The sequence below is a fragment of the Python bivittatus genome, unplaced genomic scaffold (assembly GCF_059951505.1).
Source record: "Python bivittatus isolate LINGU-HERP-01145 unplaced genomic scaffold, Pbiv_v1 ctg000070_np1212, whole genome shotgun sequence".
NCBI lineage: Eukaryota > Metazoa > Chordata > Lepidosauria > Squamata > Pythonidae > Python > Python bivittatus.
This window is the reverse complement of record NW_028277034.1, coordinates 43,266,549-43,290,933: the sequence shown is the minus strand read 5'-3', so window position 1 is coordinate 43,290,933 and position 24,385 is coordinate 43,266,549. Positions and strand designations below refer to the sequence as shown.

Sequence of the window (24,385 nt, the reverse complement as noted above, 5' to 3'; positions counted from 1 at the left end):
ACTCACTAGTGTCTGCTACCTGGCAGCTGGGCAGAGATTACCCAGGATTAGGCTAGTAAAGATCAAATGAAGAGTCCTTGGATCCAGACATGGCATCTTAGCTTTGTTTAAGAGGGAATGTTGTCTTATGGGTTTTTGCCAGTTTCCAATCCTATATTTTCCATCTGTTTTTAATCCTTTTTGGATCCGAGAAGCATTTGACAATGTATTTTTGTAGCTGTGCCTATGTAGTGTTTTCCTGCCACCATAGATAGTAAATACTCTGAGCAACTTTTACAAACCCAAGAAATTCAGAGAACGCCAGGCTGAGAGGCTGCCTTAAATATTATTGGATGTTCATAAACTATAGTTCATTTCATCAGATACACATGATGTATTATAGTGTGGTATTTTTTTTTAATCAGTTATTTTTTTGAGTGTTCACTAAAATTATTCTACATTTAAGCCTTTTTTTAATTGTCATATTTCATTTTTCACTGACCCCCAGTTGCCTTTTTATTCACATATAATTATTTATTAAATTTATATGCCGTCTGACTCATATACACACATGTTATATGCCTACAGAGAATTATACCACAAAAGTTGGTATAACAATAATATTTGAATAATATCAAATATAGAGAGATAGACGTCACTTTATTTTAACCTACTTCTATCTTAGTTTTTTAGCTTTGTGCCTTAGTTTTAAACAAATAATATTCTGTTTTTTGGTCCTGGAGACATAGTTTACAGTGGTAACAATAGTGACAATAATATTCTATATTCTTTTTCCTAATAGTTTGCTATTAACCAAGTTTCTCTTAAGTTTTAACTTCCATTTTAATTACAACATTCTGTGCCAATTTCTATTTTAAGGTTTTACATTACTTGTAACAAACTGCTGCCTGGAATAAATAATTATACAGTTTCATATAAAATTATACAACTTGAAATTACATAGCTTACTGTAAATGACCTTTTAAATTTATATTGAAAGACTGTTAGAAGTCATAAACCACTTTCATGCATTACAGAAGAGTGTAGAATGGTTTTGAATTCGAAACATAAATTTCTTTGCTCAAAACTTTCAAAATGTTCAAAACAGATTTGCATTCAAAATAGCATGTTTGGCATTTGAAACAGTTTGAATTCAAAACATTTTGTATTATATGTATGAATGGGCTTATGCTGATGCTGTGTTGCTAATTCCAAGTAAATCCAATAGTCCCAGTCTTCAGACATTTTTAATGTGAACATGGTTGCCTGCAAAAGAGAAAATTGCCCATTATGAGTTTGCTTAAACTGGACCTTGCATTTGACTATAGACCTAGAAGTCATAAGAAAAAAAAAAAAATACAGGTAGTCCTTGCTTAACAACCACAATAGGGACCAGAAAATTGGTTGTTAAGTGGAGTGGTCGTTAAGCAAGTCACCATGAGAAGACCCAATTTTATGGCCATTTTTACAATGGTCATTAAGCAAATCACATTGTTAAGTGAATCCAGCTTTCTGAATGGATGTTTTTGCCAGAATTTGCTTAACAACCATGTGATTTGCTTAATGACCACGTGATTTGTTTAACAATCACAGTGATTTGCTTAACGACCATCGTAAAAAAGGTCACAAATTGCAGTCACGTGACCATGGGGGGGTGGTTTGTGACGGTCGTGTGAGTACAGGTTGTAAAGCACTTTTTCCAAGGCCATTGTAACTTTGAACTGTCATTAAATGAATGGTCGTTAAGTGAGGACTACCTGTAACTAGAATCTGCCAATCCATCAGATGAATACATCTGTGTTAACACTCTTAAGCACTTATTGTCAGATATGTTCTCACTTACCCATTTAAAAACACAATTCCATGTATATTATTTTTTTAACCTTTTGTTTTATGAAAGGTTTAAGAGGTATTTTTATTAGAAAGACTGTATCAAGTATTGAGCACAGCACTGGCATAATTCCTTTTCCAGAAGCCTAGTAAATATTGGCTGGCAAGATGAGAACAATACTGGAAATATACATTGAGCTAGGAATGGATTTTTGATGGCAGGAAATAGCAGTCATGGGATTATGCTCAATTTACTTGCAAGGCCCAATTTAAGTATTCACTTTGCAATATTGTATCGCCTGTTTTGTTCATGTATCTGAAACATATGTACTCTATCTAATGTTGTGAACAGGTCTCAGCATCTTTCATGGCAGTCCAGCCTCCATAGTGGCTTTGTAGCATTCCCAGTATTTGATTTTAATTTTTCAGCTAAAGTGTGCTGTTTTCTTTTGTTTTGCATAAGAACATATGGAAACCATATGCTCCTTTGGAGGCAAACTTTCAATGATTTAACATAACTTAAATAAATTATTTTGTAAGCTACTAAGGAAAGAAATAATAACTGGAATATTCTATAAGAATAGATTGAATAAGGATGCATTTCAACCACTTTTTTTCCCTGTTCCAAACATTAACCAGAAGGATAGATAATTATTCTTATATATGTCTTTTTGTTACTCCTTTTTTCGATTACATTGAGGAAATGCTATGTTGATTTAGGCTATTTTATTTTTAAAAATTAAATATGGAATGGAAAATGGAAGACATATAAGAGGTGCATCAAATTATGCATGGTGTAGCAAAATAGGATAATGAAAAGTTTTCTTTTTATAGTGATAAAAACTTGAATATTGCAAGGTTTAGCACAATCAAAACAAAATCCACCCCACAGCTAAATTATAAAGTGTGGAATATGTTTCCAAAAATGTGGTAACCACTATGTACTTAGATAGTTTTGAAGGGGATGGAAAAAAAAAAGGAGGATAAAAGTTTCCAGCGGCCAAAAATCTTGCTAGTTAGACTGTATGTATCTTTCTTTGAAATATTGGTATCCTGCTTTCCATCATAAAGGGCTTCTCAAACAGTTGAGAATAACAACAGTCCCAACCTATTGGGTTCAGTATAAAAATAATATAATGCATGAGACCAAAGGAAATAGGGAGGATATAAAGCTAACAGCCCATTTTCAGAGCAGATGGTTCTTCACTGCTTTTCGTGGCAGGGCATTTGATTTTGAATTAATCACACACACACACACACACACACACACACACACCAGTTGTTACTCTCAGTTGCACCTGCTAAGGAACAGCATTGGGTAGAGCGTTTGACTTCTTACCCCGCTTGAATGCTCTTTTTAAACAACAAATTGGTTTAGGATTTCCCTTGAGAAACAAGACGATGGATTAGATAGGCCTTTTGGTCTGTTTAAGTTTGTATGTGTCCCTTGTGTGTAACATTTATAAAAATTTCCAGTGGAACTTGGCAAAGAAAACTAATAAAACAGGTTTGCTGTACAAGCAATTCGGTTGGTGGCAAATCTGAATACTACCCTCGAGAAACAGATTTTATGGGTTGGTTTTTGAAAATACTCTTCCTAGCATAGAAAGTTATAAAGAAAAAAATGGTATACTTAGGGTAAAAAAAAAACTTGGATGTTAATACAATTTAAATTGTATTACTCTTACATATTATTGCTACCTCAATAATAGTTGGTGCGTTCTCCATTTCAATGAGTATATTTGTGTATTTTCGTTGAATGATTTGTGTATTTTCCATTTGCCATTTCATTGGGAAGTAAAAGAAAAAAAAGTCTTATGAGAGCCATTTTTAAACCGAACTTGAGAAAATATTTGTTTTTATATTTTTATTTCTCTCTGTATTTTAAAGTAAAAAAATTGCTGTTCACAGCCAGCCCACCCATCTTCCAGAATTTCAAAATGTGTTCTTAAACAGCTTCAAGAGAACTCCTTGGAAAATTTAATCACCTCAGATATGTTTTCACAGATACAAATGTTCCTTTTTATTTATCCTCATATTTTTGAGTTTTTATTTCATATTAGGGAGAAAGAAAGCATGTTTGTATTTGAATTGTCTCAAATTCAAAAACAACTATTTTGAGTTTAAAACAGCTGTTTAAAAATGCAAAAGTTATTTTGCATTTAAGATAGGCTGTCCTGATCTTTTTGGGAAGTTGACTGTTTTGACTTTGAAAAATTATTTAGCACTTAAAACTCAGAACAGTTGAAACTACCTGCTTAGAAATTAAAGCAGTTGGACATCAAAACATTTTGCAAACCAACATTTCTGTTTTGAAGAGGAGTTACCCTCTTGATTACGTTGTGAAACTTCCATAATTTCTTGCACTGCCCAATTTTATAATGAAACAAAGCTACAAATATGAGTAGCCATCTTCCTAATATAGTGCTTTTTGCTGTTGTGGTTCTTAGCAAATTCAGCCCCTCAAATTATAAGACTGTTCTCTTCAGAGTTGTGGCATGTTGAGAAATCTATTGAGGAAATTTAACTTCTGCAACCAGAATTGGAATTGAATGAAATGCCTTTCATTTGGGCTGATTTGTAGCCATTGGCATACAAATTGAACTGCAGTGTTGCATTGTGAGAATATGCACTGATTAGCACACTCCTGCAGCTGAATAAGAAAAATATCTGTGCGCAATACACATACAACACATACATATTTCCTATTGGTAGAATGGAAAATTGCATTCAAGGCACTTAATGGGCAGTTGAATTACTCTAACCCTAACTTTTTCACATGTTCTATTTTAGAATATAACTGGGACATGGGGGAAAGAGTAGTTTCAGTCTGTATTAAGAAAATAATAATAGTTAACTGTTGATACAGAACCTCTGCTAAGGAAGGCTGTGAACAGATAATATTCTGATAGTCACTATTTTCCAATTACTTAAATTTCTTAAATTATCATATGAAGACATGATTCATTCTGTTTTTGGAAGAAGGTCCCAATGATGTCATAGGAAGTGCCTTTGAATCACTTCTGTTCATGATAAGATAAGTTTAGCATTCTTAATGTTATATTTGTCAGAAAAGATGATTAGCCATATATCCATTCTATAATGATAGCTTATTTTGCTTTAGGAATATGAATATAATTTATATCATAATCATTCAAAAAATTTTTTTAAAGTCTGATATGAGTTAAAATCTGTAACTAATTGGCTATATTTTTTCCTTTATTTTCATGCCAGTGGATTTCTTGTTGTTTCTGCATTTCTTTGATGTTAAAGCTGATGGAGATTAATTTCCCAGCTTAGAAGGAGACAGAATACTTGATTCATAACTTTTCTCCCATCCTTCTACTAGTAATAGTATTATTACTATTAATAATAATGTTAGTTACTTTGCCTTCACTACAGTTTCCAAAACTTCTGTATCTGGTAAAATTACAGTAAATGTGAATTGCAAGTGTCAGTTATTGTCAAGAGATACCAATGAACCAGGAGAAAGCTGTGTTACTACCCATCATTGTCCTTGCTTAGTGTAATGAAGCAGGTAATTACAATGGTAGTGTTAGATTTGGGGGGAAAAATGGCTTTAGAAATGGAATGGGAAATCAGAGGCCTTCCAAACGCTGCTCCCAACTTGTTGAGTGGAATATATCTGGAGGATATATTCCAGCCTCGGCTTAGAATGTAGCTATATTTTTTTGCCTATTTATTTTGTGAACTTAAAAATTTACCAGGACAGGCTAAGTAAAATTGTTTTGTAATTCTAGTATGAATGACTGTCATTTTGCATACTTATTTTTACACTCATTTAGTATAGTAATTTTAGATCCATAGTGTACACATATTACATATTTAAAAGTTAAATATTGTGTGCCTTTTATGTTCTTTATGAAACTTCAGTGTCACACATATGGTTCTGATCCTGCTCAGAGAATCTTTGGAAAATTCTGGAATTGATATTTTTGGCAGAATTTCCTCTTTCACCCTCCTCTATGACTTCCTGTAGATTAATTCCTACTATTTTCCTTATTTCCTATCTAAGTCCTGCAAAGTTGCCTCTTTTATCCTCATATAACTTAGTACTTACTGTTGCTCAACTTGGAAAATATAGTCTTAATTTAATTCAACATTTATGTGTTGTGCCCAGCTAGGTGGCAGCACTGAGCCAACCTTTGTTGATCTCAAAAAGCTAAGTAGGTTGGGCCTGGTTACTACTTGGATGGGAGACTGTCAAGAAATTCTAGGGATGTAAGCTTAAATAAGAAGTTGAAAAAAAAATCACAGAATAAGGCAAAGGCAACCTACTTTTGAACTGATGCCAAGAAAACTATATGGATGTGAAGTCAGCAGGAGTCGAGCCCAAGTTACAGACTTGTACGGTATATGTTCATAATGGTGTCTTTGCTTTTATATACAGGTAATCCCCAGTTTAAGAATGAGTTCTGTTCCCAAGGTTTGTCCTTAAGATGAATTTTATGTTAGCCAGAACAGTATTACTTTATTGTATAATATTGTATAAATAATATTGTGTAATTAACTTGAACCATTGTGTATTTAACTCAAATCATTGTGTATTTAATTTGAATTTTGCTACAGTAGGCCCCATTCTTAACTATGGGTCATCCTTAAACTGGGGTTTGTAACCTGGGGACTACCTGTACTCATTATTTACTGTAAATAATTTGCGTTCCAAGGGTGATAGTATGCTGTTAGATATTCACTGACCCTGTTTACTCTTTGGTCCTCATATACCAAACCATTATTTGTGTAATTTGGAGAAATTACAGTTGATGTAAATTGGATAGATTCCAGATGAGCAGCACCGAATTTGTGTAACTCAAGATAGCATTCCAGATCCTGTTGTTCTTGTTAATACATGAACAGAATTTATGTTGTTCATTTTTAAATTCAGCTTCCCATTAAGGTTTGGGCAAATCTGAGACTTTAACATGCCAAGTGACTTTTGATATCTGTGCAGTAACAAAGTTTGGTACCAGTGCTAGATCAAGGACATATGGCACCCCTGGCCACATTGATTAATTTTGAAGAAGAGGCTCTCCTTAGGGAGCCTCCTAAGCTTTATCACCCTAGGCCAGTGCCTACACAGCCTCAGCTTAAAGCTGGCCCTAACTGGGACATCTAGACATGCTATAGGTGTGGCTTTTAGGTTTGGGGTTTTGTTCTAGAATTCTGAATAACTGTAACGAAGATGTGACAGGATGGGCACTTAGTCAGAATCTAGTAATAATCTTCATGATTATGTATTATGCTTCTGTGCATGGATGCTCTATAGAAAGATTGGATATAAACTTTGCAATTATTTTGCAACCAAAGTTCATTGTTTCTAGTTGATGGTAATCTTTTGTTATACATATTAGTTCCTAATAACAAACAGATCCTACTTGGAAACTCTAAAAAAAAGAGGAAGAAGAAGAAGAAACAAAAGAAGAATGAACTTTACATTGAGTAACATATATGCAATACAAAGGGATTTCTGTTACGGTTTCTCATATTTGACTAAGTCAATTCTGCCCAAGGTTAATTTACCAAAGTGCACCCAGTGACCGCACATATAATTCTTATTTCCAAAATGCTAGCTCTGAGAAAATCTCTCAGTATGTCACATCTTTATTAAGTTCTTTAGAACTGAAACTCCTGACCCATAGCTGGCAGGCAGTGATGCTCCAGTTCTCTTTTACAATCAGGGGAGATTACTTCCTGTTATGAAATGAAAGGACCTTTTTTTCAGTAACTGGAATGTTGGATTAGCCATTCTAAAGCCAGCCTGTTCCTACATTTAGGCATCAGACTTGCTGTAATGACAGAGATTAATTCATTTGATGCCTTAATAGGTAGCTGCTTCTGTTTCTCTAATGAAATGTTTCTCAACCTTGGTAACTTTAAGATGTGTGGACTTCAACTCCCAGAATTCTCCAGCCAGCATGCTGGGTGGGGAATTCTGGGAGTTGGTCCACACATCTTAGTTGCCAAGGCTGAGAAACACTGCTCTGATGATAAACATCGATCTGGAATGTACACTTTAAAAGCGTTGAAGGTATTACGCTCATTTATTTATTTTTTCCTCACCTCTGGTCCCCTACTGTGTGGAATTGATATGTTCTTTGCTAGCCAATAACATAAAGGAATCTTACACAAAACACTATGCCAAAATAGTGAAACTCCTGGAAGCTGCAGACAATTAAAAAGCTGTTATAATTCAACTCTGCAGCTTTTTAAATAAGCACACAGGAATATAGAAATCAGAGAGTAACATTTCTTGTTTAAGTTTTTTATCTAGACTTTTTAAAGCTTAAAAGTTTTCTTTCTTCAATCAAAGTTAGCCTGGCGCTTTAATTGATTTTATGAGCTAGATTCATCTATGAGTCATTCTACATTATATCATGATGAAGTAAAATAAAAACAATGGGCGTAACCTGCATCTGCCTCAGTTTAATTAAAAGGAAAAGAGATTTAAACATTGGTGCTTGGATGAACATCTTTGCACGGGAGCACAATCCTTGATGAGATTTTAGCAGCTTTGTGTCACCTGGCAAGCTGCATTGTTTTAAATCCGGAGGTCTGGAATTCCTCTTAGATTACATTCTGAAAGCTGTTGCCGACATTAAAGGTCACATAGAAGCCTTACATATATAGAATCACTGAGTTGGAAGTGGCTGGTTAGACCATCCAGTCTACTGCTTGCTCAGTCCAGGACTCCAAAATGAAGCTACAACAACAGTTTCTGCTTGAGCACGTCCAGTAAAGGGGAACCCAGCACCTCTTTCAGGAATTGATCCCACTAATGAACCACTCTTACTATTCTTTTTTTTTTTTTAACAATCAGAATTGTCTTCCTCTGATTTAACACTTTTATTCCATTTATGTGATGCCTCCTCAGATATTTTACTCAATGCCAAGTAATCCCAGTATCTTCAGCCCATCCTAGTGGAAATCAAAGCTCTGCAAGATATATGGTACTTGCCTGGAGCATCTCTTCCTTTTCTTATGTAGGGAATTGGATGGCACGATTATCTGTATCATCTGTAGAGAACTGAACAGAGTAACCATTTCTGCTCATCTCTGTAGAGATGGACATGAACAGAAGACAGATAGGGACAGAAAGTAGGCACTCGGGCCTTCTCAGCCACCTAGAATTACTCTAGACCTTGTAGGAGGAAAGCCATGTTATTCTGTGGTAGCCAAAAATCAGGAGGCGTCTCATAGAGTCTTTTGCAATGCAATTTTTAAAAGCATAAGCTTTCATGAGGCACAGCTCACTTCATCAGATACAGTTACTCTAGTGATTGTGGCAGCAAGCAAAGTTATAAATTTCTGATTCCCAAATATTTGACAATAACAAGAATAAAATTCCTTGTCCTCCTGAGTATTAGGTTGAAATATGGAAAGCCTGGGGATAAGGAGGCTTTGGTGTGAAAAACTCTGAATTCCACTCCACTACTGTATTCAAAAACACATTTCAGGAGTCAATATATTATTTCTAAATAAAGGTATTGCTCAGTAAGCCTTAAATATACCTGCTGATGCTGTAAAACTACAGGAGAGAGGTCCTGTGAGGACTCTGCTCTAAATGGCAGGATTTAAAAGTATAAATTTCTTGCCAGTTCAGTGGGAAAATGTGCTTGCTTTGGTTGCAGCCCAGCAAGTACTTTCTTAAATGTGGATATTTGCTAACAGCACAGTCCACAAATAAGGTTTGCAGGGCTCCTCTTCTTAGCTTAATATTTACACATTTTTCCTAATGCCCTTTTTTAAGCTAAAAAGCTCATAAATTCAGGTTATGCTGGCTTTAAAGGGTATTTACTTGTGCACCATCTGCATCTATTCTGCCATGGCTGATGTTGAAAAGCTAAGCAGGGTTAGATCTGGTTAGAACTTGAAGCACCAGGAGATATGCTGGACTGGGAAATAAAGAAATAAAATTCTGGAAGAAGGCAAACTACTTCTTTATTGTTACTATGGAAAATACATGGATGCGTCCGTGAAATCATCTGATCTCAAGCTAATGAGGTTTTTCTGCAAGTAGGTAAATCTTTGGGTGGACTAAATGGATATAAATTGTTTCTGCAAATGAACAGAGACTTAAAATACTTAAGAGGCTGCTGAATCCTCTTTCTTCTTTTGGTAATTTTCACAGACAGCTGAGCTTTTCAAACTGATTGCGCAAATGTATTGTTTTTCCATAACCTTTCATCTGTTACCAGAAGTTTGTCTGCTTGACATGCTACAAGATAGGCGTGGATCAAACTGTGGCCAGTGATTCATTTGTAGGTGTGAATTTTATTCAGACACACAATTTTAAGTTGAACAAAACCTTAAAAGCTGCAATCTGATAGATTCTGTCTAAATTTGTAGGCTCCTCACTCCTACCTTTTGGTGAATTTCTACCACCAAATTCTGCATGCCTCTCCCATTGTAGGTTTTCAACAAGCCATATGGCCTTATGTCTAGCATTTATTGCTGTTTATCCATGGAAAGATTTTGTAAGGGTACACGAAGGAACAGAAGGAATCTTTTTCACCATCTGACATACTGCATACAAATTTGCGAATACTTTAAACTGTACCAAATCAGCTTCCGCTCCACCCTTTGTTCTCACTTAGAAGAGATGTTCTCACTTAGGAAAAATCTCCACCTAACTCATAGTTTCTGTTAGAGAATATGGATGCTAGTTGGCTTAGTTGATTTGCTAGATAGCATTCAGAACATGGCACTATTATCCTTGTATGTTTATTTTAAGCTCAGCTTGTTTGGATATGGAGAAGATGACAAAAGGAAACAATGTAAGTTTGGCTAGCATTTATCATAACTTCTTAAAATAATACAGATGACTTGGTGCACGAGATCTGGTGACATTTAGTCTTGCTGGCACTCTTTTTTTCCCTTTTAAATAGCTAGTTGGTATCATGAATAGTATTGAAGTTAAATTACATGATCTTTGAACTAGGAAACAATATACTTTTATCCAGATTAAATATCTTACTCTATGAATGCATTTAATCCCTAGAAGTTGATGGTTCTTGTGTCAAAGAATACATTTTAAAGTCAAGAATCTCCCACAGTGTCATAAATAGGTATAAGTGTGGACAGATTTCACCTATAAGGTTATTGTTAAGCAATCCAGGGAGTTCTGGTATAGAAAATGCAATGAAATAGCAACAGATTTTAGTACGAGTCTAATGTATAAAAGCTGTTCATGAATGAAACAAATTGCTAAGATAGCAGGGGATCACAAAATCAAATTACTTTCTTATTTCGCTAATGCAGATAACTGAATTATAGTATCCTTTTCTTAAACAGATATTTGAGGAATGAGCAGCAGTTCCCTACTATGGATTATGATTACTTAGTATCTTGCAAAGATTTGAGTAGTGCTATTTTAACTTGTGAGCTGCTCTAGGAGGGCCTTTGTATCCTTCGTGGCAGAAGAGTATTTGCAATATACAAGGTGTTGCCATTTTATTCTAAACACTTCCTTACTTGTTTGATGTATGACCTTTGAACATTCCTAAATATAGTAGCATTTTCTTTGGGGGGGAAAAAAACTATTAATAAAACATATTGTAATTGGCCTATGGGGCTTGTTTTTTGGGGGTACACATAACATGGTAATAGTTCTTCAAAGTATTCCTCCCTAGATCTTATAAGTCTCATATTTTGCTATAGTTTATATTAAACATCTCTTCTTACTGAAGCAGAAGTAGCAGAAGCAGAAGTAGTGTATACCTGATCATTTCATATTAAGGCAGGAATTCTTTTTGGGCCCAAGGACAGTGTTTGGCCTTTAAATGGTATATTGAACCATACTCCTTGAATTGGGCAATATTCTGACCTCCCCTCCAAAAAAAAAAAAAAAAAGGTGGTGGCCAGAACAACTTAGTTTGCTTTAATTTAAATTTAATGTGATTAAATCAAGTAAATACATTTAATGTGACTCCTCATGCATTTCATAGTTTCCCATTTCTGTTACATTGACAATGAAAGACTCAAGGTTTTGGGGGAGTCTCATGAGGCAGGGGCTGTACCCCGCCCTAAACACACATTCTCCTCACCAGCCCTTAGTCCTCTGAGTAATAAAGATAACAACTACTTCAGGCTGGACTTGACTCCTGGTGATTACATTAACTTGGTTTGTGTAGGTTTTTTTCCCCAGCTTGTCATTGCCTTCTTGGCATTTTACTCCCTTGCCTATAGCCCTGGGATTCCTAAGTGGTTACCATCCATGTCCTAATTTTATATTTATTTTTTATTTATTTATATTTCACATTTGTCATCGCCCATCTCCCTAGAAGCGACTCAGGGCAAATCATGCCTGACCCTGCATAGCCTTTTTTGAGTTCAGTCAAGGTTGACTAGATGCTGCCACCTGCTGAGGTCCTCTAACTAATGACTGCTTCCTTGTCAATTGTGCAAATAAAGAGAAGTTGATATTGGAACAGAGTGTTCTTCTTGTCCTGGAGCAGGGAATTCAGTATATCTACGTTCTATGTTCTCAATCTAGCGGAGAGTTCTTGTTGGCAGTGGCTAGGGGGCAAAGCTTCTGACAGCAGCTTCTTTTCCTTATGATCAATGGAAGCCAACTATAGTCTTCCCCAAGATTCGTTTCTATGTATTACTGACTAGCAAGAACGTATCAATTCCACAAAATAGGGGACCAGAGATGAGGAATAAATAAATAAATAAAATGACAGTAGTACCTACAACACTTTTAAAGTGTGCATTCCAGATCAATGTTTATCATCAGAGCAGTGTTTCTCAACCTTGGCAGCTTTAAGAATTGTGGACTTCAACTCCCAGAATTTACATATGCATAACATTGAACTATTTGCATGTTCTTTTTTTAAATGATATCCCACAATAGTAACAGTTTCTAAAACAAATCACACACAACTCCCAAGAATACTGAAGAAAGGCAATTGGTTTTCTCATGTGTATACAGTGGGGCAAAAAAGTATTTAGTCAGCCACCAATTGTGCAAGTTCTCCCACTTAAAAAGATGAGAGAGGCCTGTAATTTTCATCATAGGTATACCTCAACCATGAGAGACAAAATGGGGGAAAAAATCCAGAAAATCACATTGTCTGATTTTTAAAGAATTTATTTGTAAATCATGGTGGAAAATAAGTATTTGGTCAATATCAAAAGTTCATCTCAATACTTTGTTATATATCCTTTGTTGGCAATGACAGAGGTCAAACGTTTTCTGTAAGTCTTCACAAGGTTTTCACACACTGTTGCTGGTATTTTGGCCCATTCCTCCATGCAGATCTCCTCTACAGCAGTGATGTTTTGGGACTGTCGCTGGGCAACACGGACTTTCAACTCCCTCCAAAGGTTTTCCATGGGGTTGAGATCTGGAGACTGGCTAGGCCACTCCAGGACCTTGAAATGCTTCTTACGAAGCCACTCCTTCGTTGCCCGGGTGGTGTGTTTGGGATCATTGTCATGCTGAAAGACCCAGCCACGTTTCATCTTCAATGCCCTTGCTGATGGAAGGAGGTGTTCACTCAAAATCTCACGATACATGGCCCCATTCATTCTTTCCTTTACACGGATCAGTCGTCCTGGTCCCTTTGCAGAAAAACAGCCCCAAAGCATGATGTTTCCACCCCCATGCTTCACAGTAGGTATGGTGTTCTTTGGATGCTACTCAGCATTCTCTCTCCTCCAAACACAACGAGTTGAGTTTAGACCAAAATGTTCTACTTTGGTTTCATCTGACCATATGACGTTCTCCCAATCCTCTTCTGGATCATCCAAATGCTCTCTAGCAAACTTCAGACAGGCCCAGACATGTACTGGCTTAAGCAGGGGGACACATCTGGCACTGCAGGATTTGAGTCCCTGGCGGCGTAGTGTGTTACTGATGGTAGCCTTTGTTACTTTGGTCCCAGCTCTCTGCAGGTCATTCACTAGGTCCCCCCATGTGGTTCTGGGATTTTTGCTCACCGTTCTTGTGATCATTTTGACCCCACAAGGTGAGATCTTGCATGGAGCCCCAGATCAAGGGAGATTATCAGTGGTCTTGTATGTCTTCCATTTTCTAATTATTGCTCCCACAGTTGATTTCTTCACACCAAGCTGCTTGCCTATTGCAGATTCAGTCTTCCGAGCCTGGTGCAGGTCTACAATTTTGTTTCTGGTGTCCTTCAACAGCTCTTTGGTCTTGGCCATAGTGGAGTTTGGAGTGTGACTGTTTGAGGTTGTGGACAGGTGTCTTTTATACTGATAACAAGGTCAAACAGGTGCCATTACTACAGGTAACAAGTGGAGGACAGAGGAGCCTCTTAAAGAAGTGGTTACAGGTCTGTGAGAGCCAGACATCTTGCTTATTTGTAGGTGACCAAATACTTATTTTCCACCATGATTTGCAAATAAATTCTTTAAAAAGCAGACAATGTGATTTTCTGGATTTTTTTCTCATTTTGTCTCTCATAGTTGAGGTATACCTATGATGAAAATTACAGGCCTCTTTCATCTTTTTAAGTGGGAGAACTTGCACAATTGGTGGCTGACTAAATACTTTTTTGCCCCACTGTAGACCAGGGGACTATGTTGACATGTTTCGCCTCCATTTAAGTAACATGATATTTGCAAAAGATATGCTAACTAGTAGGAATTTGGCTGAATATTGGAAAGATTTAAAAAGAACTTCTGGGTCCTTGAATATAAGAGAGCAGTTTTCAGTTTGGGGTAATTGTAATCCCTGTCTTTGTATATTACTTTGAAAGCATTCTCAGATCTTCAATTTTTGCATAGTCAGAAATATGAGACATCTCTAAGGAAGGGGAATGTGATTTTCACAGTGACCTTTTAGTGGCAATGCTTCATTATAAAGAAATAACACTTTAGACCAGGGTTCCTCAACCTTGGCAACTTTAAGACAGGCGGACTTCACCTTCAACGTCTGGCTGAGGAATTTTGGGAGTTGAAGTCCACCCGTCTTAAAGTTGCCAAGGTTGAGGAACCCTGCTTTAGACTATTTGTCTGGGAAACTGTATGTGAAGAGGCCAGAACATCCTAGCATGGGTAAAAAAAAACAGTCTGTTTTTATTATCCCCTTCCTGTATCACAGAACCTAAGATGATGTAGAGATCAGAAAAAGACACTTGTTCTGATTTAATTAGATGTTTTATTTATATATAAGTTTGTATTTGCTATTTTGGAATGTTTTTGTAAGCTATCTGGAGTCTTTGGAATGAAGCAGAGTAGAAAAGTTAGTGATAAATGAATTCTACACAAATGCCTGTTCTATTCTAAAGTTTGTTTTGCGTGTGAAACAAGATTTACTTCATAAACCAGTAGGCATGTTATTCCCGCTAATTGAACTTCTCTGGGTGTAATTTTATTCCAGGCTAACTATAGAAACTCAGCCACTTCTAATGTCTTCCATGGCCTAAAACCACCCTACAAATAAGCCAAGAAAAAAAAACTGTTGTTGCTTCTAGGAATTAAATATGTTTGTAATCTTAGCTCAAATGCCATTTTTCAGCACTATCCTTCAGGGAAATTGCTTGTTTCTGCCATGTTTGGTTTGCTTTCTGTTGCGCTAATTGGGGATTTTACAAATCCCAATTTAATTCCCCAAGAGTGTTTAGATCTTTAGCAAATACACAGATATATAGTTTGGAATTTCTGTTACATAATCTGATTTATTTTAAGCTTAAGGTGTTGGGTAAACTTGTCACTGTGATTAGTAAGTCATGGTTTACATCTTAGTGTGATGTGAACCCAGCCAATTGCAATTTCCAATGAACCCTTATTAAGCAAATCATGCCTTAGTATACTGTATTAATGTCATTTGTTTCAATTTCCCCTCCCTCAAACAGCAAAATCATCACTGTATATTTGAAAGGGTGTATTCAAGAATAACACTGTATTAGTTTCCTGGGCGTAAGCATTTATGTGAGCGTTCATTAGGAGATATTTGTATTTTTAATCTCCTGTATATATGTATGTGTGTGTATGAGTATTCATTAGGAGATACACACACACATACCCACTCTTAATATGCATGTAAATTGATAGAGCTACTAGTTGTTCTACTCAGAGCTGAGAATCTGCTCTTGATAGAAGCACAGTTTGTTTGTGAAAATGTCTAATTTAGAACATAACTGATCCTTTTTACAAGAGTTTATCTCATGGTTTAGCTAAAATAATTCCTGCACCAATCTTGACATTTAGTTTTCAGATATAGCTAACAAAATAGTGTTATGCCCTCTCTTGCACATGATCACTGAGGATTGTCTGTCATTTAGGTAATGTACAATTGCTCAAAACTCTGCACCAACAGGGTCACTCAAAAGGCCATGGTATACTGCCAGTGATGAGATTCAGCTTACTAAAAGCAGATCCTGAGGACCATGGAATTCAAATTCTAAGGTCTCCAATAACCTTCTGAATACTTAGCTCCATGTACCTAAACTACCTTTCCTCATAATGGCCCCCTAGCGCAGCAATCAGTGACTTCAAGAGATATATATACAGGAGGAGGTTAGGAACTAAGAAGAAATTGCAATTCATAATGGGTTTACCTTTCAGCTTTGAATTACTACTTTTAAGACTCTATTTTACCCTTATGTTTACTTTTCCATTGAGGGAATGTGACCACATCTGTAGGTAGCTATTGATGGCAGTCTTCTAATATCCCATATAGCAGTGTCATAGTCTTCTGTAGAAATGTAATCTTTTAAAACGGATTAGAAGGAATTGATATACAGTAGTAACATCCTTTCACTAAAATCCAGGTAGAATAAACAACCATTACAGTAGCATTTAATTCAGATCAAATAAGTAGCAGTGACAGAAACCTGGTAATTGGAAGTCTTATAGATGACCAGATGCTGTTCTGGTTCAGAAAAAGACCTTTTGGGGGAGGGGAGGGGGGGAGAAATAATGAATGCAAATGATTTGTAGACTAGGATGCTTGACATAACATTGTACAGCAGAGGTCCGTAATCATTTTGAATCAGTGGGTAAATTTGGAGTTTTGAAATCATCTGACTGGCTGGCCTGATGGGAGTGGTCAAGAAGCCACATCCATTTACCAAAAGACAAGGTGAGAAAGTTGCTCTTCTTCACCCCATCTTCTTATCAGCTCAGCTTATTTCTGCCACCTCCAGATGGCCCTGAGAGTCATAATCCTCCAGACTTCTCCTAAGAATGTCTCTGGGGTATAAATGGAAATATAAATGGAAATAAAGTTTATGTTGAAGGCTCTGTACAAGCTTCCCATTTGATTTTATTCAGTTAAAAAATCCTAAACATGAAATACCATCAGGTCAGGCATAGAGCCTAGTGTTGCCAAGCAGATGTCTATGAGCCCATAAGCTCCCACTTGTGCTTAGCTGGTGACCCAGATTTTATAGATTACTGTAGTGAACCACTTCCTAATACTGGACAGATGCTAAACCACATTTCCTTGGGATATCGTACACAAGACTATTTTTGTAGATGGCCATCTCTTCCATGAAAGAAACTATCACACACATCTTGATTTATCTTTATATTTGTGCATATCAGAAATATACTTTTTCTCATTGGGAAGATGAGAGCTCCTTGCTAGATGGCCTTGGACCTGAGTAAGCCAGTGAAAAGTTAAAAGGCTAAGTCATATATACTAATGAAGCATATAATTGTACATTAGGATGTGCCCAACAGATTATAAGCTTAATTACCTAGAATTTATTTAGGATGCCAGGCTAAGAAAGTAAAACAGATAAGGATATTTTATCCAGAAGGCATTATTTTCAAAGGTTTTCTGTTTAGTTTTTGGAGTGTTTGTTTAATGACCCGCCACTAAGACCAGCCATTGCTTGGAATAGCTAATTGTGAGTAGTGCATCGCTGTACATTTTATTCTGCATTTAAAGCGTACTAATTAGGCAACATTTGCTACAGAATAAATGTAGGAAGAAAAAATAAATACTTGGCTGTCTGAGAGGAACTAAAGTTGTCTGGTTAATGCTCCATGGGGAAACAAATGTATTTACTATACTTGAATACTTTTATATGTCATTGGAATTAAATGCTATTAGAGGCTTTTAATTCAAGCACTGGGAAATCTTAAAAAAGATGAAAAAGAAAATCTGGCTTCCATTTAATAGCTGTGATTTTTATTTTTTTTTAGAATTATTTTATTTGCTGCATGAGGAAGAGTATACAAATAAGCAACTAATCCAATCCAAACTTTATGTTTAAATGTTTTATATGTAGATTTTATGTCCAGAGAGTGTATAGGAGTATTTTGAAATATCTAATTAAGAAGACAGATGTGCATCATTAAAAATCCATGTTTTAGATGGCATACTAATACATGCATTTTGCTCAGTAATGTAAAATGTTCCTATTGTACTCTGAAAAGTTGTTCATTTGCTAGATTACAATTGTCACCAGTAAATTAATTTTTATATATGTTCTTATACCTTTCTGTGTAACATTTGCAATATTCAGTTCATTGTTCATTTATTAGCTCTTCTTTCCTGCCTGGTTTAACTCCAAGAATAATCTGGCACTCAATAGACGCATTGGATTCCAACTTACATTGTTTGATTCCAACTTAGGTTGTCCAATTATTAAACACTGCCCATTAATCAGTAGTGATAAGAAAATAGATGGCTCTGAATAGAATAGAAATTGTTGATAAAGGTAATGTGCAAAACCTTAAAACTTTATAATATTTAATGGGGATACAAAACTATAACATTCCCATGTGGAAGATATATAGGAAAAGGAATAGAGTTTACTAGTATCCTGTTTAAACTCCACATGAAACTGTTGGGTGAAGTAATCTATCAGCACACATCACCATATGCTGTTTTTTTCCCCAATGTCTGTAGGATGTGGGGGGCTGAGTGGTGAAACTGTTTTGTTTCAGTGGGCCATCAGACCCAATGGCAGTTGGCCATCAGTGGCCCATCAGTTGATGGGCAATCTTTATTATTGTCATTGTGGTAATTGTGATTTGTTTCTGTTTTTTGTGCACTGCCCAGAGCCAGTTTAATTGGAGGAGTATAGAAATACTGCATTATAAAAATAAACACCACCAGACCAGTAGTTATAAAGATTTTTTAGTATGAAGGTACTCTGAGCTAGACCCGATAATACTCTGAGAGGATTCCCTTGCTGGGTTTCACAGGAATAGGGCTGGAAATCTGGCAGTAGAATTGAATGGAGAGGTATCAGTAGGGCTTTAACCATTGATTGCCCGCAATTTCAGCAGGACTGAATTGCAGGTTCATGGAACAGTTTTACAAGATGTGCATACTCTCTTGATTTCGTACAGACTTTGAGGCCAAAAAAGGTTGCTCGTCCATGATATAGTTGTAAAACCCCTGAATCTCTCTTTAACATTAAAAGTAAATTAATATTTTGACCAGTAGGCTGCTGTACTAGACAATGACTAGCAATACTAATAAATCTCTGCTTAGTTTTACCTAACCCTGTTACCTTTTATTACTTTTTCATATCTTTTGTTTGAAAAATGCCGATTTGTCTTAAGTGGTTCAATTTATTTGCCGATTGTTTCTGTTTAAACAGCACAACAAAAAGTATTAGTTTGCACTGTTTTTAAAGTGGTGTACCTCCTTTTAGGAATTGTGGCAGTGGAGAGAGTTCAGTTCAGGGAAAGCCTGGTGTTGTCCGCCAAGAGCTGGAAGATGGAGATCAGTTCTTTTAAGGAAACCACCATTCTAAGCTCCTGAAGAAGACCTTGTTGGTCAAAATGCATTTGGCAGATCTGAAAATTGTGGCTTTCAATTTGAATGTCTAACAGCACCACCTACTCTTGAGTGTGATGTCTGTTTGGTAGAATACCGTTGATAACATATTTGTCAGACTGTTTTAAATGTGCTGGAATTGCATTAATTTTATTCATTCATAGTTTATATGAAAGTTTTTTCCCCCTAACTACTGTTTGTATTATTCAAGCTAGCTGCCATGTTAGTCATTTATTTATGCTTGGTTTTATCTAATGAGGTATCTATTGGACATGGAAAAATAAATTGTTTGGAAAAAATGATTTATAAATGCAGTTATTTTGTACATGTTAGGAAGTGCTAGTAATATGCAATTGCATTCTGAATACTCAGCACTTAGAAGGAAGATTTAGATTTTTGTTTTGACTTGTCTCTCTATTATGGTGAAGTAGAAATGAATACTCCTCCCACCATCCAGTGTTTCTTATTTATTATGCTGCACTGATTCAGCTCAAGCATGCCTCCTGTCCAACTCAAAATATATTTGTAGAACACTGCCATTTGCTAAAGCCCCATTAGGATTCCCATGTCTTGCCTTATTTACCCTAATAATTATGCAAAAAAGAGAATTGCACCCTATTTTGTTTCATTTTTCCAGCACTGAGAAGATTGGAAACATTATACCTGGCATAATTTTTCCACTTTATGGATATGTCTCAGAATGCAGACTTAACAATGGCATGTATGCTCTGTACTCACTCCTATCTTTGTAGATCAACTTCTTTCTATAATTAACTTAACTTTTTTTTTCTTCCCACCCCTGTTTTTGCTTCTTGTCCTTAGTATCTTTGTCACCTCTAGATTCTACTTAGGTACAGCACTTCTGGTTTCTTTATGCTTTTCCTGTGTGCTAATATATTTTTTTTCTGTACCACTGATCCTGAAAATACTGTCTAGATATTCCTGGCTTGGATCTCACCTGACCGACCTTGTTTAGTCTTGGAAGCTAAGCAGGGTCAGGTCAGGATTGTTACCTGGATAGGAGACTACCAGGAAACTCCAGGATAATGGACCTAATTGGGGAAATTTTAAAACATCCCATAGAATTAATGGGAAACCGCTTCCATATTGTTGCTAAGAAAACTAAGTGGCTGTGGCTATGAGCTTAATTCTGAGGAGACTTTATATGTTATTGTGGCTTCCCTACAGCTGTACCATTAACATTTCTGATATTCTCCATCTCTTCTGCCTTCAGATTCTTATATATTTTTTTCAATCTACTGCTTATTCTACTTAGTTCTACCACCCTAGATACCCAATCTTTAATTTCCTATCTTTTAGCCCCCTACTTGTTGTAACAGTGTTTGGCCCACAAGACTGTGATTGTCTTGTATGAAGAGCTGCTTTTGTTTACTGTTGGGTAGGGTTCAGTGCTATTTTCTATATTAGAAAATAAAACAAACAGCCAAGGGAGCAAAAAAATCACCAATAAAATGAGTACTCTGGTCCAATATTGCTAAAATTGGAATTAGAGGAGGCATTATAACCATATAGTGTCAACACAGAGAAAGAATTCTATACCCCAATGCCTTACTATTAATTCACAGCGTGCAGGTTGCTGTGTGGAAGAATGCATTCCGAAATGGTATTTTATTCCTGCAAAAATATAAATAAACTTCTTTATATATGTCCTTCAAAAAATCTTCTCTACAAACCAGCTTTGATATGGGTACAAAAAAGAGTAAGCTGTAATGACAGAAAAATCCAAAACCTTTATTGGAGTAATCTCTTTCTTCGAATGAACACAAAAGTCAAAATGTGTTATTTTTCCAACATCTTCTGATCTGTTCCTGTTAGAAAGAATGTTGAGAGAGAAAGACGATTGATACTGAAATGATGAAGTCTACACGCTTAGTTTTCTGATGGAATATGGTAGGATCTTGCCAATATTGACAGGAAACTGCACTTAATGCTGTAATTGTAGGTTGTAACTAGGACTGTCATCATGATTGCTAGAATGATATATTAACTCTCGAGTTGTTCTCAATTTTCCCGCTCCCACATCCATAGATGTAATTAATGTAACACATTTAACCTGGTTACTGTATTAACCCCCGTTTTCTGTAGTTCACAGTATATTAAGTCATACTAACCATGAGCTTCTGCAGGGGTGTGTGTGTTGATTTAATTTGTCAAAATGACATGTAAATTGCATCATTTGCATGGTGATGCCATGGCATTTTTGTGACTTATATGAGATACCTGTACATCATTGCTAAGCCTCAACAGACCTAAACTAATATATTGTCATAGCTGCAGAGTTTTATTTGATTTGGAAGCACGTTGAATGAACATACCCCTAGGGATACAGCAACTTCAGATAACTTGTGAATGTCAAATGTTGAAATGCTGGCATTGTCTGTGAGATTATGGAATGCAATGCTTGCAACAAAATTGTATGGTAAAATAGCCAACTCTCCCGCCCCAGTATTGCTTAGTTTTGTGCTTGAGTGGGGCTGCTAACTCCTGTCTTCTTAAGCCAAGTACAATCTCAGTAACTATTGTGTTATGTGCTTCTTTCTTTTCCATTCCCTCTTGCATTTCAGCATTTTGCTTTATAAAGCAAGTTGTTGCTCTGACTTGAAACAAAGCAGTTTTGTCTTGAAGGAAAGATTTCCAGATTGCTGGATGACTTGGCAGACAGAGCTCTCCATATTTGTTCTTCTTTTTTAAGTCTGAAATAAGCAGGAAAAGATGAACCAAACAGGAAAAGGTGAATAAAACAAGAATGTAAGGAATGAAGGGTTGGTTGGTTCATATTTCCTGTAGTGAAGGGCACCTTGTTTTATTGTATGAAATGGCTGATATATGCTAGAATGGGTTGAAGTGGATTTATTGCTTTGCTTTTTCTATATATCATCTCCACATTAAACAGGAAGAATAGTTAGGAGACTGTTACACCAATGTGGTTGCATCAGTCTTTCTAAGACCTACTGAATTGTTGACTGTTTTGCTAAAAATACCTTGACTAATTAAACAGGCTGTGATCTGAAAGCACATGAAGCAGCCCTGTTCTTCAAACTAAATAGATTTAGGACTGATGAGTGGTTCAGAAGCCACTAAGCTGTGTATTGGGTTCGGTTAAATAGAATTAGAACACCAGTATGATAAAAGGGCTGTTTTAATAAACACCTAAAAGAGTTTGTCCTGCTACTTATTGTGGCTTTCTTTTCTAGGAATTCATAAAATATAGCTGGTTCTGACGCAGACATGGCATTTCCAATTAGTTAATTGAGACTGAAGGAACACAGAGTAACTTTGCTTATTTCCTCCCACTTTTTCCATTCCTGCAAGAAAACAAACATTGCATTTCCACCTTCCCATTGGTACAGAATTACATATATAATGCTCTTAGTATTAATCATGATTGGCTCGTAGTCAAATTGAGAGGTCGAAACTAACGGTAACCAGTGTACAGAAAGCAGTCCTAATAGGTTGCACCATTCTTTTTTTTTGGAATAAGAAATGATGAGTAGGAAAAATGATTTACTCCTGTTTGAGATGATAGAAGAGAAAGCAAGGCATGTGGCAGGGTCTACATATTTTCTCTTGGTGCAGACTTTTATCCTCTAAATTATAGAGATAGGCAACCTCTTTGCACATAAGAAGCTAATTGTAATTGGGAGTGGGGCTTAGTTAATGGCTTAGTTCAGCCACTGATTTCAGTCTATCCAGTCTTGATCTGTGAGGGCCCAATAAATCAAAGCTATCAATTCTGCACTGCGGGGCTGCCTGATCTTGTTTATTACCTCTTGTTTTCTTAGCCACATCAGTGCATATGTATGTGCAAGCGAGAATGTTCAGTGCTATTCAATCCTGAGTAATAATCAGGACGCTATTTCAGGAATCTAGCCACAAAACACATTTAAAAATATGCCTTTGTTTGAAAGTAATTGAATCAGCCCATAGTATGTAAGAAAACTGCTTTCAGGCCTTTTTCTCAGTACTGTTTACTGCCAGGATGAGCTCTTTTATTTTGCTTTATTGGAGTCATAGGAGTCTCGCTTCCATTTTTAAAAAAAAGATTGGATGAAGCTAAGAGTTATAAGTTGGAGGGGGGAAGATAACTAGGGTATAACGCAAAATTCTCAAGTGTCCTTGAGGAATTATTTCATATCAGATTAACTTTGGGTATCAGTTTTGTGACTTAAATCAGTGATCATAGTCATGCTCAAAGCACCATTAATTTTTAGTCAGAAAAAAGGAGAAAGTCCAGAAAAAAAGATTTTAGTAATTTTATATAGTGTGGGTGAGGAATATATTTTTATGGAAATTTTTGACATCTCTTCCACAAATCAATACTGCATCTTAGGGGTTCCAGCCATGTATTTCAGAAGTCATTTCATGAAATTGCTGTAACTTAAACGCACTTCAGAGCTGAAACAACACACTTACTATAAAGAGAGACTAGTAGAAGTTTTATATATTTAATGGATATGTGCATTATGTAAGACATTGCGATAGTTGGTTTAAAAGTAGAACTCAGACTCCTCATGGATATTCCATACAGGGAACAGAAATGTAAATGCCTGGGAAGAAGGCTGTATTTTTAAGCTTTTAAGTCTTTTACTCATGTAGCAACTTCCAAAATTGTCCTTCAGTTTTGTTTTAGGTGTAATATGTTGGCAAGCTGTGCATCTAGTAGGAAGCAAACCCATTGGATAAATGAGATGATGCCATATATGTTGTCACTATTGTATAAACTGCAAGCAGTGTGGTTTCTGCTAATTCATATGTTGAAGTGCAGTGTTGCTTTATCATTTATGCATGGAACAGTTGAGTTACAAATCCGTTCAGTATACAGAGTAG

At 36.1% G+C, this 24,385-nt stretch overlaps 1 protein-coding gene across 15 annotated transcripts in view; it reads left to right on the top strand.

The window, feature by feature from the left end:
* The window catches only part of PDLIM5 (PDZ and LIM domain 5), a 140,286-nt gene that overhangs the window by 41,043 nt on the left and 74,858 nt on the right, over positions 1-24,385 (top strand). The gene's annotated exons all lie outside the window — the stretch shown is intronic.